The sequence below is a fragment of the Chrysochloris asiatica genome, unplaced genomic scaffold, assembly GCF_000296735.1.
Source record: "Chrysochloris asiatica unplaced genomic scaffold, ChrAsi1.0 scaffold00077, whole genome shotgun sequence".
Taxonomy (NCBI): Eukaryota; Metazoa; Chordata; class Mammalia; order Afrosoricida; family Chrysochloridae; genus Chrysochloris; species Chrysochloris asiatica.
In genome coordinates, this window is record NW_006408595.1 from 12,651,554 (window position 1) to 12,656,163 (window position 4,610).

At 41.1% G+C, this 4,610-nt stretch overlaps 1 pseudogene; it reads left to right on the top strand.

The window, feature by feature from the left end:
• The first annotated feature begins 751 nt into the window (after positions 1-751).
• Positions 752-1,687, top strand: LOC102811629 (annotated as a pseudogene).
• The last annotated feature ends 2,923 nt before the right edge of the window (positions 1,688-4,610 follow it).

Consider the following 4,610-nt stretch of genomic DNA (forward strand, 5'->3'; position numbering starts at 1 on the left):
CCTTGCTGTAAAAATTTGTTCCCTATTTTGAACTACTGCATCCATAGGTGTAGGTCAAGTTCATCAAATTGTATCAGATTACTCTTTTTTTTCTTCTTCTTTCTTCTTCTAGTTGAGCTCTGATCATCCAGCCATTGAAGCCAGGTTGAGTGGGTATTATCTGCAAGTGTGGATATGCCCTCTCTTCTTATCAGCTGGATGCTTCTCTCTCCACTCTAGTCCTCTGTGGCTATGTCGCTGACTCTGGGCCCAAGAGTCCCCAGGTCTCGCCACACTTCTGGCCAACCGAGTCAGGACTCCTTTTAAAAATGGTTAGGAAACTAATGTTCTTTGAGCAGCATAGTGGGTTACGCATTGGGCTGCTAACTGCAAGATCAGCAGTTTGAGTCTACCAGGTGCTCCATGGGAGAAAGATGGAATTTTTGCTCCTGTAAAGATTTCAGTCTCAGAAAATCTCTACAGGGTCACTATGAGTCATAAGTGATGCTACAGCACACCACCCCCACTACTTGTCAAGCTTTGGAACTTGGCCTTCAGGATCCCATATTCTGGTAAGGAAGAGAGGGATGTGCTTACAAATAAGCTTTCCAAAGGAGAAAGATGAGATTTTTCTGCTCCTGTCTAAAGATTTACAACCTCAGAAACCCTATACAGGGTCACAATGAACCAGAATAACCCTGATGATAGTGAATTTGGTTTGTAATGTAATAAATGCTTTGAAAGATATGCAGCAAGTGCTATTGTAGTCAGAATGGGAGCTACTAACAGCCTGAGGGCATCAGAGGAGACCTCACTGGAGGAGGAAGGTGGCCTGGAGGTCACTGTGCTATCACATGAGGGTGAGGCTGTGGAGATGGAGGATACGGCAGTGAGAAGTCATGTGCAGCCCAAACCCTAGGAGGACAGGTTCAGGCTAGTGATAGAAATTTCCAACATGGTCATTTACTGCAAGAGTGTCTACTTCGAAGGCTTCCCCGGGCCTGGCACCCCCAGGCAGGCCTTCTACAAGATGGAAGTCTCCTCTGAGAACCATACTCTCTGACTGCTCCAAAAAGTGGGAAGACAACGTTGTCCTCCACAATGTGGGGCACTTGAACAGGATCTACCCTGCTAGCTGGAGAACAGACTCTTCAAATTACAACCCTCTGGAGATATAGGATGTCAACTGCTAGACTGTGGCTTTGAACTTCCAGGAACCTGGACTGGAGATGGACATGTACCAGGGCTGCTTCCAGGACAATGGGGTCTGTGGGGATGTGTTGAAACCTGCCTTCCTGTAAGACCCTAATTCTACCTTCAACCCACGTGTGTTATCACAGGGGTCCTGGTTGGCTCAGAAGCGACTTGGTATCAGAGTCATCTCTGGACAACAGCTTCCAAAAGTCAACGAAAACAAGAATTCAGTTGTGGACCCCCAAGGGGATAGTGGAGATCCACGGCATGGCCTGGGATGTAGCCAGCCTCCAAACCACTGTTGTCACCAATAACAGTTTCCATTCTAAGTGGAACATGGAGTGTTACAGTATTTGTGACTGAGAGTGCCCTTGTCCACTTTGTGGTGGAGGATTATGATGCTTCTTTCAAGAACAACTTCACTGAACAGAGCACCATCTCCTTGAGCAGCCTCAAGAATGGAGACCAGCATCCATCAGCCACACCCTTTGTGAAGATCTCCCTCCAGGACTAGGCTTGGGGAGTCTGCTGGGGTCACCCTAAGCAGGCCAGGCCCTCTGTCTACCCCTGGTGGCAAGGCTGGTGTGGCTGTGCCCAACCTCTTTCTGGGAGCTAGAGGGCCCCATACTGCCTTCAACTCCAACATTGTCCAAGCTGCTGCCTCTTCAGGCTCCTGGAGCTGAGTCAAGAAATAGAGGGAGGTTGTCCTTGGCAAGGGATATGATTGAGTGTCATCTGTCTGGGCCCTGCATGTGTATGTTTATGTGTCAGGCAAGAAGAGAGAGACTGGTGGGAGATAAGGCTGGACCAGCAGACGGTGGTAGACTGTAAGGGTCAGTTATACATATCGATCAGGAGTTTAAATGCTTTCCTACAAGTAATGTCTCTTTAACAGTGAATAACCGATCTGATTTAGTGTTTTAGAAAAGATTACCCTGGTAATGATGAGAAGGAAAACTTGAATGGAGTAACAGCCAATATCAACTAACAATCCAGTCAGTATTTTAAAAAATAACTTACTCGTTTATTTATTGATCCAAATAAGAATTTGTGATGTTATTTTACTTTTAAGCAAGAAACTATTTCAGCCTCTTCTCTCACTGAAAAAAACCAAACAAACAGAATAACCAACACAATTGTGATCATGTCTATTCCAATTTATGGTGACCCCACGTGTATCAAAGAACTGTGCTTCATAACGTTTTCAATGGCTAAATTTTCAGAAGTTAAATTCACCAGTGGACTCAAGTCTGTAACCTTTTGGTTAGTAGCTGAGTCCATTAACTATTGGAACCACCCAGGAACTCCTTGTCTCTCTTAGTTTCTATGTTATTATCATCTTCATTTTAAATATTGGGAGACTGAGGCACAAGGGCATGAGATTTTTCCAAGGTTCTGAATAGATTCTTTGAGAGACTGACTTAAAACTAGGCCTAGAAGTTCCTTCCAGCAACTGCTAGACCACATTCCCTACTATTACAGCATATTTATGATATAATTAACTTTCAGAAAGCCATATGGCTTTTGTTACAAAGACTAAAGGAATGTGCTTTTCATAACGAATGGCATATGGCCTCCAATATCTCTCTGCTTGCATGTTTTAACAAAATGAACATGTACATAAATTAGATGCCTCGGGTCACTTAGCAAACTGAAGTTGATTTTCTTTTGCTTTCCCTCATTACAACTACATTTCTGACAAATATCAAGAAGTTTGTTGGCAGCCTGTGGGTGTAAACACACATAGTGTGGCCCAAATGATCCTTTTCCTTTATGGCATTGTTCCTTTAAAGAGTTCACGTGTGTCTCATATTCACAATAGAGTGTGCAGCTTGTGGAAATGGGCATTTCTGATGAAGCTGCATTCTTTTCAAATGGTGGGAAAATTAGGTGACATAAATGATCTCATAGACAAAAGGAAAAACTGAGTAAGAACCACAGAGCCGAAAGTTGACATTTATCTTTGGTAACTTAAATGATGCAGGGCTGCAGGATACATGATAGATACTCACATGCTGAACTAATTTAACAACAGTTAAGCATGAGGGTTCACACTTAATCTCTGAGTTATTTAGAAGCCTTTCTATTTTAGATAGCATGCCTTAAAGTTCTGCTCTCTTAGTTCACACTCTGTCTCATCCTTTTGTTGATTTAACAGGTTTTCTGATAGAGTCTGAGAGTGAAGTCTTTGCAGTGTTCACATTATCATATTACAATATTCACCACTGATTATTTGTACTCAAGGTCAGTGACGTGATCTCACTGGAATTCCCTGGATTCTGAATTTATGAGATCGTCTACAATACTATTGTCTGTGATGGAAAAATACAGCACAATTACTGTAATTTAGTTGGTTCACAAAGTGAGTTTTAAGTGTAACTGTTCATCATTTAACTTTTAAAAAATGCTGTGTTTATATTACACTAATTGCAAACCTCAAGGTTGGCAGTTCAAACCCACCAGCTGCTCTTTGGAAATCCTATACAGGGTTGCTATGAGTCAGAACCAACTTGACAACACTTAAGAATGATAATAAAAGATTTTCTTGTTGATTAAGTGGTGTATGTAAGCTATTAGAGGAAGTTTAAAACATACTGAAATAACTAAAAATTAAAAGTGCATTTTAAATTAATATTCAAATATTTAAACCCTCTTGGTGTGGTGCTGTAGGATAAGCACTGGGCTATTAACTGCAAGGTTGGCAGTTCAAACCCACCAGCTGCTCCTTGGCAACCCTACATGGGGTCACTATGAGTCAGAACTGACTCAACGGCACTTAACAACAACAACTCAAAAAGCTAAGGGACCCTAGTGGCACAACAGTTAAGAGCACAGCTATTAACCAAAAGTTTGGTAATTCAAACTGAGCAGCCATAAATATAGCAGTTTAGGAACCCCTACGGGACACTTCTACTCTTGTCCTATACAGTTGTTATGAGTCAGAATTGACACACGACAATATTCAAAATTTTAACTTCCTAAGAACATATATATGTATATATTTCAGGCAGTTTTTCATTCAGAATAAAGTCAGTGTTTTTAATAAGAAATTAAATCTTAGTCTCTTTTTTTCCCACCTAAAATGACTCACTTGAATCCTGTTCATACAAAAAGAAAGCGTTAACTTGTATTCTAATTCATCTTACATTTACTATAATTTCTATTCCTTTTTTGGACAAGTCAAAGCTTCTCCTTTCATAAAATAATATCTTCCATTATGTTATAATTATAAACTGTGGACTCATAGGGTTGGTGACTCATAGGGTTGGATGGAATAAACTTTCAGCAATCATCTTTGCCTTCAGGGCATCTCTAAAGCATGAGCTGAACAACAAGGTAAGAGACACCTTCAGTGAGAGATACCATTTTTGACTAGATGAATTCTTTTTCTCTGTAGTAAAACATTCTTATACTCCCAAAACAAATGTACCCGAAAC